At 36.0% G+C, this 14,710-nt stretch overlaps 1 protein-coding gene across 17 annotated transcripts in view; it reads left to right on the top strand.

Annotated features, from left to right (window-relative positions):
• Positions 1-14,710, top strand: part of LOC134740986 (protein muscleblind) — a 496,603-nt gene that overhangs the window by 398,917 nt on the left and 82,976 nt on the right. The window lies entirely within an intron of this gene.

Raw genomic sequence — 14,710 nt, 5'->3', positions numbered from 1 at the left:
TACTTTTAAATGCGACAGGATATCGTCGAATTCGGAACTCGCGTCCAAGTGTGCATCGTGAAAGTTTGTGAATAAAGCTAGTGCATATTCTTCGTGTTTGCCCGTATTTTCCCAATACTGTGTTTTTATCTGTGAAATAAGTGAGTAAAAACGGCGGTTACTTCCGAAATTCGACGGTAAATTTTCCAAATGCCAAAGCGAGATGCATTTGAGTGAGCAACCTTGGTGCTACTGCTGCCCCTCACTCCGGCTTGGATGTCGCTATTCGCCGCATGCTAGCTTTCGCCTTGGTCGAATGGTCAGACCCGTCGTGAGAAGCGGGCAAACAAACTGCTTCCGTCAATATTGGTTATAATGTAAAAGTTGCGATAACTGGAACTCTTCCGTAATCCTCTTGTCAAAACTTTTCTTCCTCTTTCGAATACTGCTCCAGCCAACTCATTATTCATCTCGGTTGTTTGGCGTTTATTTATCATTTGTTATCTTCTACCATTTCACAATTATTATTATTTTTTCGTTTCCTTACATTTTATTTAAAAAAAATATTAATTATTGCCGGGCAATTATTGGTATCATTGCATTGATGCTGAATAGGTACCTGACGATTCTTGAAAAAAACCAATACCAATATTCTTTAAAATAGGTACTTATTAATTAATTTAATTCGAACTAGGTAAATATTCATTATCAAAATCACCAGGATCCTTTGTAAATAATTGTCTAAGCATGGAATTCAAATTTCCTAACCATACACCCTTTGCCTAAGTCAAAAGGTTTCGCAAGAAGCGACAAACATAAGTAGGTTTTTTTTTTTTATTATAAACTGATCGGCGATTGACTCTAGTCACACCTGACCTGATGGAAAGTGAAGACAGGGCCTAAGATGGAGCTCACAGGTTCAGTAACAGCCTATTCACTCTTGTTTTAAAGAGACTGAGGTCATATTTCAAAAATCACGACGAAATGAATTTCAATACATTTGTAGCATGTGTTTTATTTTTCATAAGCTTATTTCTATTCTCTACATCAGCTTGTAAAATTTTGCTATTGGAATATTTTGTTGATAAGCATCACGTTTGCAAATATGTGGTCTTTTGGATTTGTTCGTCTCATCGTATACATTTTTCTCTATGCTGGAGCATAGCGTGATGTTACTGAATTTACCTTGAAAAATCCCAAGGAATGAAAATTTTAATTTCCTAAAGTTGCTAGGTACCTGGTTTCTTCGTCATTCATCATCTAATTCTTTCAAAATGATGTAAGTTGTTACTGCAGTTTTTATTAATCATTTGCGAACACTCCATGGCGTCATCTACGCCGTCACAGAATCACGTGGATAATACATATTTAAAAATGTTGCCATTAGTAAACACCACGGAGTGAAATATAAAATTCCAATGTTTAAAAATGCTGAATAGGTTCAGTCGGCAAAGGACAACAATGGTTTGTTTGTTACGTTTTATCGGCGAGGGTAACAGCTGGCTTTGCTACCTGCTCTGCTCGCAACAAACGAAAACTGCCTGTCAATAGAAACCCTGCTTTTGGTATTATTATTTTTTATTTCTACTAATTTCGAAGTAGCCGAGCTCCGGACAGTCCGGACGTCAATAAACTTTTTTATTTTTTTTGGGATTTCTGACATGGGAGAAGCAAATACTGTCGCGGTAGTTATTGGTTAGTAGGTCTGGTAGGCCAGAAAACCGCTTAGGTCTGTGGGTAAGCCATACTCAATTACTCAAATCATTCCCGCACCGAAAACCCCGATGTATGTTCATAATAGTTAAATTCATTTGGAGGATTGTATTGAACAGTATTTGTATAAAACAGTACAATGTAGTCCTGGCGCATGCATAGTAAATTTGCATGTTATGTATCCGAAATAGGAAACAAATTCCCACTTCTATGTCTATACCTTTATGTCTAAAGACTAGACTGTGCGAGTGTTATTGTAAACATTAAATGTCTATGAAATTATGGCGTATAAAAGAACACTCGCACAGTCTGCGCTATCAAACACTGCAGAGCAGAGTTAGCTTGGACCGACTCTAGACACGTACAGATATGAACAGTCAGCTGCAGAGAGCGGTGACCATGCAGGGGATACAATCAGTCTATGCAAGGGGAGTCACCTCTCTCTGCAGGTGACTGTACATCTTTCAATTGCGATTGGCATTATTACCTATTAGTCTATTACCTATTGCTTTTTTTTAACATGTTATGGTCATTTAACATCAGCAAAGAAAGTTTATTTTACCTTAGATACTATCACCTAAATTACTAAATGTGTAACCTAACAACCAAAATGGCCGACTTGATAAGTCCGTCGCTATCGGAATTAATTATCTTATCTTGGTGAAAATTAAACGGATGTGACACACAGCCAGAGTTCCAGATTATGTGGCCAAATTAATCATTGATAAGGCGCTTCAGACCTTGGTTAATGTAAGACTTACGAGATTGAGGAAACTATTTTTTAATACAGTTGCTCAAAAAGTGCTACTTTACGTAGCTGTTCAGCGTGCGAAAAGTTGGTTGTCGCGAACTAGTGCTTTTCACTTTTCGATTTTTTTTACCGACTTCAAGATTTCAAATTTCAATTCGGTTGTATGTTTTTTTTTCTTTTTTTTTTAATGTTTGTTACTCCATAACTCCGTCATTTCTGGACCGATTTTGAATTCTTTTTTTGATTGTATGTATATAGATACAGATTGGTCCCGTTTTTGTCAAAAAGCAGTTCTGATGATGGGATCCATGAGGAATCGAGGGAACTCCTCAAATGTTAAAGGCATACATATAGTGATTTTAGTATTTTCATCAACAAATCAAGCACTTACATTTAAAAAAGTGACATTTGATGAAGTGGAACTGCTGATGATGATCAGAACGGAACTCTTCAATGACGCATAGTTCACGTTTGGCGATTTGTCCTCTTCCTTATGTTTGTTAAGCAAGTTAGGTTTTCAAGAAACATTTTTGTCAAGCTCGAGTTCTAATGATGGGATCCATGAGGAATCGAGGGAACTCCTCAAATGTGAAAGGCATACATATAGTGATTTTTGTACTTTTATAAACAAATCCAGCACTTTCATTTTAAAAAGTGACATTCGATGAAGTGGAACTGCTGATGATGATCAGAATGGAACTCTTTAATGACGCATAGTTTACGTTTTGCGATTTGTCCTCTTCTTTATGTTTGTTAAGCAACATAAGTTTTTAAGACATATTTTTGTCAAGCTCGAGTTCTGATGATGAGACCCACGAGGAACCGAGGGAACTTCTCAAATGTGAAAGGCATACATATAGTGATTTTTGTTTTTTTATCAACAAATCCAGCATTTACATTTTAAAAAGTGACATTTGTTGAAATGGAAACTGCTGATAATGATCAGAGTGGAACTCTTCAATGACACATAGTTCACGTTTGGCGATTTTTTCTCTTCCTTATAGACCCAGACCTAAACTTGGACCCGGACTCGGACCCGGACCCGGGTCTGAACATGGACCCCAACTCGGACCCGGACCGAACTCTGACCCAAACTTGGACCCGGACAGCCGGACACGGACCCGGACTCTGATCCGGACCCGGAAATGCTACTAGAAAAGTGGGTTAGGTGGGTGGTTGGGTTTTGAACTGCGATTCTCACAGAACAGAACTGCTATCAGAAAAGTAGGTTAGGTTAGAGCTGTGACCCTTACAGAAACGAAATGCTATCAGAAAAGTAGGTTAGGTTAACTGCGACCCTACAGAAACTAAATGCTTTTAGAAAAGTGGGTGGTTTTACCTCCTTTTCTACATTATTAGGCAAAAGATGCTGACTTTTTCATTTCATTGTCTGGAATCTAAGAGTGCACCATCAACATTAAGTGAACTTTCAGCGGCATCCCCCATTGAAGTCGGTTTTTTTTCTTAAAAATTATTTTAATTTATACTTGTTCCAATTCATGACTACTTATTGATGAGTGTTAATATTAGTTTTCTTTAAACGTCGTAACCAACATAAAAACCTACTGTTAATGTAAGAATACGAAAAATATACATATTTCATATTTTATTACTTACCTCTTCATCATTATAACATGTTTATTTTTTAATATTGAATATTGAAAAACCGTTCTTCATAAGTTGTCTGAATGGAACGGAATAGCTATGGAAGCTAGAGATAGGAATAGCTGCCGAAAGCCCCGTCAAAGAAGAGGCGTTTTTTTACTGCAAACTGTTTCCAAAGGCAACATCCGATATTGTTTTTATTCCTTACTTGTTGTGTTTTTTATTTTTTCGCAACTGTATTAAAAAACGTCGTTTGATACACGTGCGGAAATGTACTATTAAAGCTTTCTGGCCAAAGAAAAAAAAACAAATGCTATCACTGCACTAATTTGTAGAGATGACCTAGTATTGAGCAGAAGCCTAGTGCTAGAGTTGAGAGAAGCTCTAAAAATATCAAATAAATTTAAAGTAAAGCATAGTTCACATAGAATTGGTACATATAGTTGTGGTTAAAAAAAATTTTTTTTCATGACGGGAAAAAATTGGCAATTACAGTTAAATCACCAACCTTCAGAGTATTCATTGTGAAAATATTATTTTGCTAGCTTCATGCATTTTAAAGTTTTCGACCACGGAAATTTAGAAAAAGATATTAATCGTGAACAAATACCTCAAAAATTCTTATCGGTCCGGGACGAAGACATCTATAAGTCGCTTAAGATGCTAAAAACTAGTGTTTGTAGGGTCATAAAACGTTGCAAGGAGACTCTATCCGCCATCAGGAAGATACAAGCTAATAGGAGGTCTGGCACAAGTAATAAGATTTTGTAAAAAAAGTCCTAAGGTCAGTCGAACAAAATCCAGGACTGTCTGATTACGATTTATCACGGAAATTCAAAGAATGTCCTACGACATTCTTTGAATTTACAGTAACAATCTGTATTCAGCGTTTACCCGTACACATTTAGGTCTACCCAACACTGGCTGGGTAATGTTAGGTGTTGCATCATCACTTCTGACATTACCCTCCCAGTGTTGGGTAGACCTAGCTAGATGAATACGGGTAAACGCCGAATTCAAATTAAAGTTGATTTAATTTTCGGGCTTTATCCAAAAGGCTTGGGTAATACTAGGTAGTCCCAGGTCAACTTGAGTTTAATCAACCTTCTAGCATTACCCGTAACAGATATACCTCATGTCATTACATCAATACAATGGTAATGGTATGGTAATGGTCATACAATGATATGTGCAGTTTTATTACAATCCAACTCGTAGTTTTAAAATGAGAACGAAACTCCGTTTGTATGGGAAGGTGAAATTCGGCCAAGCTTATTGCTGAGTGCGGACTCTTAAGGTCCATAAATATCGAGATGTATGAATTAAATTAAATTCATGATCAAGTAGATATGAGTTTATAAAATACTTATTTTGACTATAGCAAAAAAACCGGCTAAGTGCGAGTCGGACTCGCGTTCCAAGGGTTCCGTACATTACACAATTTAAACAATGTAATTTTTATGTGAAATGTCTTTAAAAACCCCGTAGGGGTCGGATCAAAAACTAAGTAATTAAGTCCGACTCACGCTTGACTGCACATTTCTAATAGGTTTTCCGGTGATCTGATAATGATCTATTTTGTGTATTTTTTCAAAAATTTTGACCCAGTAGTTTCGGAAATAAAGGGGGGGGGAATGGTAATTGTTTTGCCTATTTTCTTGAATAACTTCTAAACTGTTTATCTTAAAATTATAAAAAAAAATATATTTGAGATTCTCACAATGAGCTCTTTCATTTGATATGTAACAAGATATAGTTTAACAAACTTTGTTTTGTCCAGTAGTTTCGAACAAAATAGGCTGTGACAGACGGATAGACAATCAATCAATCAATGTTTTTATTTGTTAAACATAGGTACATAGGTGTTACAATAATTACTTAGAATCACTATGTCTTACCAACATTAGGTATACAAATTTGTTTGTGTTGGTAAGTTTAATAATAAACTGCATGCATAAATCTTACTCTAATCATTACATTAAATTAAATTATTGTCTCTTTTATATTCGTCAATGGAGTAATACGCTTTGTTTAAAAGAGTCTTATGTTGTCTGTATTTAAAATGCTATTTGGTAAAATATTGAAAATTCTTGAAGCCATTCCAAAAACACTTTTAGATGAGATGAGATAGTATTGCTAATCTTCCCTTGTTGACGTACACTATTAAAGCTTTGAAATTGATTTTTATTTTGCTTAACATAACATGCAATTTCATAGATATAAACATGGAAAAGTCAGTACACGTAGTCTAATAAAATGTTCTTTACAAGAGTCAGTTGGCGGGATACCACATACGGCACGAATACATTTTTTCTGAGTTTTGAAAACCATCTCACGATCAGAACAATTGCCCCAAAACAAAATTCCGTAACGTAATGTTGAGGTTACATAGGCATGATATGATGTGAGAACCGCTGATTGATTTACCAACTTGTGTAAGTTATACAAAGCAAAAGAATATTTATTAAGTTTATTACAAATTATGTCTACTTGATTTTCCCATGTCATCTTATTATCTACTCTTAATCCTAAAAAGTTTGTCGCATTTGTTTCCTCTATTATATGGTCATTATAAGCTACAGTCAAATTATTTATTATGTTAGTCCGTTGTTTAAAGTTCATTATTTTAGTTTTGTCAATGTTTATTTTTAAATTATTGTCATCAAGCCATGCAATCATTTATGTCTGATTGATAAGTGCTTATATCTATGACAGACAGACGCACGAGTGATCCTATAAGGGTTCCGTTTTTTCCTTTTGAGGTACGGAACCCTAAAAATACTGTCATTGTCAAACCCCTTCAGACGTAGGGTCGGTTTGCACCAAACTGTTTGTCATCGTTAAAGATTTCACTAAATTTTATTGCATAGAAAGTTTCATATATTAGTAAACCGCCGCGGCGCGGTGGTGACGTTAATCAGTGTGTCAAGTGCGGATGGTGCAACTGGCAGTTAGTTGATGCTATTAATACTAAACTAGGGGGGGGGGGCACTATTCCTCGAAAAAGCTCATCTGCAAATAGCAGGGACTGCCAAATTTACTTATATTGCATTCCACAACTCACAAGCCAACATTGTGTAAGCGGAAATTTGCACAGTGCTCTTAAAATTGCCAACATTTCGCACCATTGCCGCATTTTAGTGTTGTATTTTTGTATGTTTTGTTGATGCGATCAGTTTAATGTCGGCGTGCCAGGAGCGGGCCTCGGGCAGGCGCTCCACGTTCGATAAGGCGTGCACATTAACGGCCACGCTGCAGCGATAGCGTCCGAATCGTGTAATTTGCGCCTCGTAAATTTAAGCCGTCGCAAATTTTTCGCTTCTCTCGCTAATTACCAGTCTGCCGGCGTCCTCCGGGACTGCTAAATGTGCCTCGCGCACGTCCCGAATGTGCCACCGGTGCTGTACATAGTCGCGATCCACTGTTTTGCTCTATTCGTTAAACAATGGCCTTTGTTTTGACTACGGTGCTAACTTACGTGCAGCTATCATTTGGGCATGGCAGCGCATATATTATTTGCACTAATAATAACTTAACATAAGTTAATTAAAATTCCTAAATATTAAGCAAGGAAAACCTTGAGATAATAGTCTCATTACTAGTTGTTTCCTCTAAATTCAGAGTCAAAGCGCATGGCCAGTGAATCTGGAGCCATGCGAGGAATAACAAACGGTGACATCACTCGAGTCTGCCGAATGCCGCACGCAAAATGTTACATCTGCCACATGAATTCAACTTTCAACCGTGTTCTAATGGTTTATGACTCAACATTGTTTGTATACATGTATATATTATGTGGTGTGCCCCTGAACGCCATTACAAGTGTGGCGCGAATCGACATGTTTAAATTTGATTTTCCGTGAAGACAATATTGCACCTTAACTTGTATGCTCACTCGCCATTCTTTTATTTTGTTCATTAGGATTGGAAATAAGTAAACTTTGTCTTCTAACAGATGTCTAATGTTTATTCATAAACTATGTCTATTGTAGGTACATTTTATGTCGTCGCTATACTATTTACAATTCCCATAATTTCGGCTCCAACGTACATATTTAAAGAAACTAATATCTAGGAAACCGAGCTTTGCTCGGAAAAGATATAAAAACTCAAAAATGCGCGTCTTCCAAGAGATAAACCTACCTAGATCGATTTTTTGCCGATCGAAATCGTTTGAGCCGTTTCCTAGATCCCCGAAATATACATATAAATATATATACAAGAATTGCTCGTTTAAAGGTATGATGTATGCTATGTCAGTTTATGAAATTGCTTAGGTACCTTTATATTTTTGTTCTAAATAAGTAATTAAACATTGTATGTATCCTTTTAATTAAGGTTACGCTTGGTACACATACTCAGTATAAACTTTTTCATGCAGTCAGTAAAGTTTATGATTAAAATTGTTGTCCATCTCATTCTGACTCTGCGATGCACTATGATATTTTTCTTCAGAACTTGAATGATAGTTTAAGACTTAATACTAAAATAAAAATCACATTTAACTGATTTGCAAGACCGAAGAGATCCCATAAGTGCTCCGTGAACAAATTTTGTATGGAGCATTAAAAAGTAAAAATACAACTATGGCGATGATGACAGAATTTGACGGACTTACGTAATATATGATCGTCGACGTAAGTGAATAAAATAAACAATTTCACAGAAAGCATTATATTTAATAAGGTTAACTTGAAACTCGAGCTATATTTTTTGCTTAGGTAGCTTTAGCTATAATTTTGCACAATATACAAGGTTTTTTCACAGGTCAAACTTTATAAAACAACGGCGGCCTTAGCAAGAACACGCGGCCTTCATGTAAATAAATTAATGAATTTGTTTTCTAATACTTTTCAAATATGAAAAGTTTGTTTATGGCTATGACCAGCCAAACTCTAAACTATTTTATTGGTATTACATAAAAAGGTCTTCCGCAGCCGCACAATCAATTTAAATTGTTATTGTAATCGTCGCTGGCGTGTTGTAGTTGATGAAGCATATCGCTGCGGCGGTGGTTTTTGCGCCTGCACGTCTGCGCTTGTGCTGCAGACCGAGACACCGTCAAGGTCGCTTCATGCTCATTTCGGACATGACGGCCTAACCATTCTACTTACCTCGACATTGCTGCTAGGTTTTAAACTTTTGGTTATACCCTCTCGCCGCTCACTGCTTCACTTGGTTACCGCCGTCACCGAGATAAAACTGCACAAAAATGACGCAATTCACAAACAACGCACGCAAGATATATAAATTATCTTTTACACAGTTTACGGACACGACGTCATATTAAATTTAAAAATCAAACAGGATAAGGAATAAGATATAGTACATATACCATATTCAAGGTTTCAGTTCAGACTCTTCAGAGATCTTAAACCATTATGTATTTATTAAATATTGAATGCAGAAGAGAAAAGCTTACATCAGTTACATCTTACAAAAGGCGGATGCTATAGAGCTGCTTTACCAGTAAACCGTCGGACAAATTTCATTAAATTTTTCATGGTATGTCGTTACAAAAATCAGATAAAACAAGACAAGAGACGGAGGTGCAACATGTAAATAAATGGATAAAATCAAAATAGTATACAGGCACACACACGTACATTACATACGTATAAAATCGCATGAAACTTAAAAAATAACACTAAGTTTTTAGTTTTGCCAGCAAAGTAATCACATAAGGATTTTTAAAAGCAGTCTAGTTTGACATGGAGACTATTGCAGAGGTGAGCTGCTTGAATCGAGAAAGAATTGAACATGAAGCCCGTTCGGTGTGATGGAACAGAGAAAAGACGAAGAAATTTCAAAAACAATCTTTTTTTCTCACTATTCCTATCACATACCAGCTAAAGCAATAAAGCATCATTTCCGCTGAATAGATTGAGTGGAGATATTTTTTAATATAGAAAAGTGTATCGGCCTATGATACTCGACTACTCGTAAATCACATTTCTCTTAAATATTATTATAGATCTCGGAGATAACTAATCTTGGACGAGTTACAAAAATATATATTTTAGATTATCGGATTGTACAGTCAACATTAAAATTAGCGGATCAGACTACGCGTCCAAAGTACCTACCATTCTCTAACAGCTTAACAAAAAGATATATATCTCTCTCTGTATAACAATAAGACTGTAACAGATACTTTGACCACGAACTGTAAAGATTTCTCTATTTGTAAAAGTTATCCAGGGTGGCAGATACTTTTGGCGCGTTGTTTCATCCGCTACTATTGATGCTGACTGTACCTACACCGAGTATGCCTAAGGAATCAAATATAATATAATGTATTTATTAGGGAATAGGTACAAACAGACAAAACATGGTTTAAAAACATGCAGATATTAAGGCCGTTCCATCGGTTTGCCGCTGTCACTGGCACATTTCGCAAGAAAGAACGGGAAAGATCATGCGCGCCAAGTGTCCGTTTTGATCGAATTTTGTTGATTTTTATTTATTTTAAAAACGTTACCTTACAATATGAAAATTCGAAAGCTATGAAATTACTGTTTAACCCTTAAATGCATAATGATGTATATATGCATCGTATATTTGATGGTCCGTGGCTCAATATGCAGCTATCCAAAATATTATTCCCTCAATCTATACAACATGACACATCTATTTCAATTTATTAAAAAGTTATACAAAAAATCATGCATTTAAGGGTTAAGTTCAGATTGTTTTTTCTTCTTTTTTTGTTAATAGTATCACATAACAAATAACCGAGTAAAGTTTGATTAAAAGTCCGAGTTAGAGGTTACTTTGGGAATTAATTGTATCGAGCGAAGTGTCATAATTCGTGTATCGGAAGCTATGTTATTAAAGATAATATAGTCAAGAACTACATATATTTTTTCGACGTCTACGAGTACCAACGCCTCTTAGAAAAACATGATCATATAAAGAGATTGTTCGCCTTCTGGCTCAGGGATCGGCCTTAAGATTAAGGTGCAGCGGGGCAGTTTCGACTGGTAAGTTATAAAGTGCAATTTTGACCACCGAAAACTACTATTTACAGAACGTTTACTGGCAATTGATTACCTTCATACTGTAGATTAATTATCTTGGTCTTATTTGTTCAGGCTCACATCCAAAAGTGTTTAGTCTGTATACTTTAAAATGAGCATGTTATATAAAACGGCAAAAATAGTTGTAATTGTCCCGCCGAGGGCCAATTACAACTATTGATAATAAGTTTCGTTACAGTGACATGCAGAGCTAAACCTGAGCTCCTGTGGTTACTCATGGCGTAAGGGATCTACAGGGCGTCCCAAGACTATGCGCTATGAAGGGAAAGTACCTTAAATATCGTAGATAGGATATTTTGCTAAAAGAAGACTTTGTTATTTTTAAAAGAGTAATACTGCATTCAAAGATTTTCTGAAAATTACTTGCTTCGTCTAGGAATCGAACCGACTTAAATGTAAAAAAAAATCCTTATTTTTATGATGCCAATCGAAAGAATGGTCAAAAAATAATAATTCTTCTTAAGTGACACAGTATCTTAAAAGAAAGGAATATTTAAACTATCGCCAAATTACTATTAAAACATAAACTACATTAGATTCAGTGATATACCAACATAGAATAGGCTATAAATATGGGTCTCACCTTTGAAAAACTTGTAAAGACCCATTAAAAGCCATTATTTTTATAGAATATTTGAAGAACCACCTCGCACGTGCCCACAACGAATTCCGTCGAAAACAAAATGGCCACCTAACTCGGAAAGCATTTGGTCTATTAACACCGTCTGTGGTGAAATTATGAAAAATCTTTTTCTCTATCTGGACATATATGGAACTAGTTAATGATGTAAAACATAGAAGATATTTCGATTAGTTGGAATTTCCCGCAGTCGAAATTATCCCCTGCACCTTAATTGTTAAGCACACAGAAGTGAGTGCACATAAATACTCAATTTTCTTTGTCCTAAGCTATCCCCATCCCATCTGACCCAACCCGAGCCACCCGGACTGTATGAAGCTAAATACTTAAGACCCCTTTCCTCGCTTGCCTACTGCAAAAACTGTTGATTTCATGTTGTTCTTATGCTTAGTTTTAGTAAGCTACTCTTCTTCTCTCCTAAAAGTCCTTTGGATCTTTTTACAAACCCTTCATCACAGTAATTATATGAATTTCTTGCGAACAATAATAATTTCAATCTAGACTGCGCAGTTAGGATAGGTAATTATTTTTAATTTTAGCCTTAAGTAACACTAACATTATCCTAGTTTTGTTTTTGTTTTGTTATTTGCTAAGTACTATGTTTATGGATACCTAATGTGTCTGAACTGAAATAAAGTTTTTCAATTTCAATAATTTAGGTATACCTTGTTATAAAATATTGCAGTTAATAAATATTAAACGAACAGGAAAGTAATAATCCCTGGCCTTATCTTTGGAGTTTGGAGGCTGTCGAAATAGCAAAGGTTCGTTTCTAACGGCATGTACACGTGTGCGGCCTTACCCTCGTTTGTTGTATTGTCTGTCGTAGTGTTTCGATATTGTAACAAAGCGTTCGATTGCGCAGACATTCACTTTTTATCATTGCCAATTTTAACAGCCGTCTAATTTGTTAATCTTGATATTTCATTATAATAATATTATTTTAGCTCTAGTAGAAACGGATATCAGGTATACATTAAACGTCTTGTAAAGTTCAGCCGCTAGTAAACTTAAGTGAAAGGTGCGGTTAAATGGCGTGACTATTTTATTAAACTCTTTTGAAATACATGTTACAAAGGACGTTCTAATGTTGTCGCTGGTGACGGATATTGTTTCATCTCGGCTAGCTCATTGCATTCGTTTTGTCTTGATAGCTCAGTGGTAAGAGCGCCCTCCGATTCGGTGGGAGGCCCAGGTTCGAGTCCCGGTCAAGACTGAATGCAGACGAGCGGCCTGTTCATCGACATTTTCGCTATTGTATTATTAATTGTCTGTACCAATTCCGCACCTTTCTTGAGATGGTTTTCTTTCACTATTTTCTAGTAATAAATTTCTCGAGAGTAACGTGATCGAATCGGCGATCTCACAAAGACCCCTGCCGACTGTTTTTTCTCCCCCCGCGCCCCACCTCCACCCAACCGCTCTCACGAGATTCTTATTTAGATTCGCTTCCGTCTGATTGCTCTTGGTAATCTTTTCACTGGGTTATTGAATGTCTTCCCCGTAAGCGTCGAACACCGACAGAACCTCCCAGTCGTCGGCGCCGCCGTGAACGGAATCAGGCACCGATTTCCTTTGAAGTCACCATTCTCAATTTCTTGTTTAATGCTCAAAATAAAGCGATATCGAAACAGATCCATCCTAGTGATATTCAAAATATGTGCCTTTCTCAACCTAAAGGGTACTTATTGTCGGTTGTCAATAAGGCGCTATTTCCATATAGCTTAAATTTGAAATCAACCTTATCGACAACAGACAATGTGGTACCTTTGGTTGAAAACGTCACATATAACGTTTATTTACACCTACATCGAAAGCGTTTATAAGTACCTATATCAGTTTTTTTTTCGTTTGAGGACATGTAGGCATTTATATCAGTTTGTATTCCTTGATTTTGCAACCGTGATAACGATATGCTTCAGAAAGACATCAGTAAAAAACAGTTCCATTAAGTCTTCCTAAATTTAGTCTCAGCTATCTTTAGGTTTCATTTAGAGCTTTTTATCGTGAGCGACACTGTTATTATCCTGCTGCTCCTCGGAGAAAAATACGGCCTTCACTACAGGGTGGTAGATTATTCCAATGAAAAGTCCTTTGTAGTAGGGTAACTAAACGCCTTGAGTATGCACTTTTGTCTCAGGCGATGCCGCTTGGCACGATTGTTCCTTAGGTCGAACAAAACTGATTTGGCCCGGTAGCCACGATATCGTACCGTGCATACCCCCCAAAAAGGGGGGGGGTGAAAGGGTCGGCTCCCCAGGTCCAATCTATGCTTTATTTCTTCCTGCTCTTAGCAACTAGGGCAAGTTATACATTTTCGTATAATTTAGGGACGAGGAATTCATTTATGAAATAATAATTATATCTTTCCATACAAAAAAAGTGATTTTTGTACAAAAAATGAAAATGTAATGTAATTTTTTGTGACAATTTTGGCTATTACAATCACAGTATGGCGATTAGCACTAAATAAAAAATTGTACAATGTAGCCCATTTATTTTTCATTTTAGAAAATATCACTTTAAAGTAGGTATTCATATATTTTTTTGTAAAAGAAAAAAAGTATAGTGACGATTTCGATACAAATGGAGCTATGGCCATAGTCAAAGATTGAAAATGTTTACAAAAACACTGAATTTGGTATTTTAAAAGTAAAAATATAGTGTTTTAATGATTTTTCCATGCGTTTTTGCCCTTTTAAGGAACAAATTTGTCGTTCTTCTTTTTAATCATACAAACTTTCACCCCCTTGAAGGTTGATATTTTCAAAATTTATTTTATAATTAATTTATACCTATTATATAATTCATCGATGTTCAAACGATGCTGAAAGCTTAAAATGTTCAGTAGTTTAAGATCTACATGTGTTTGAGTTAAGGACATTTTTATTTCATAATATCCCATACATTAAAATATCTAACTAAACTCTACCTTCCTCTGCTTACTCCCGGAAATAATAAATCTAAACCACTAAAGATATG

Source organism: Cydia strobilella, chromosome 4, assembly GCF_947568885.1.
Source record: "Cydia strobilella chromosome 4, ilCydStro3.1, whole genome shotgun sequence".
Classification (NCBI taxonomy): Eukaryota; Metazoa; Arthropoda; class Insecta; order Lepidoptera; family Tortricidae; genus Cydia; species Cydia strobilella.
Note: the sequence above shows the minus strand (reverse complement) of the source record. Positions and strands in the feature narration are given on the sequence as shown.